A 259-nucleotide genomic window follows, 5' to 3' on the forward strand; every position below is an offset into this window, starting at 1 on the left:
TACTCGCATCATATTACATGTAAAATGTATATTTTGCTTCCTTGCGATTCTTTTTGAATTCCAAATGTCAAACGTCAAGCTCAGCTATATGGGCAGATTGCTTCTTGATGATTATGGGGGATATATTGCCACAAGACGTGGCCCTTACTGACCTGTCAGTGTTCTTGTTTGTAAGCTTATTAAAAGAATTTACAATGCCTTTATAATACTTATCAAATATACTTGTATCTTATCCGACTTCAGTGAGAAAAGGGCTTGT

Source organism: Mizuhopecten yessoensis, unplaced genomic scaffold (genome assembly GCF_002113885.1).
Source record: "Mizuhopecten yessoensis strain PY_sf001 unplaced genomic scaffold, ASM211388v2 scaffold427, whole genome shotgun sequence".
NCBI classification, from domain to species: domain Eukaryota; kingdom Metazoa; phylum Mollusca; class Bivalvia; order Pectinida; family Pectinidae; genus Mizuhopecten; species Mizuhopecten yessoensis.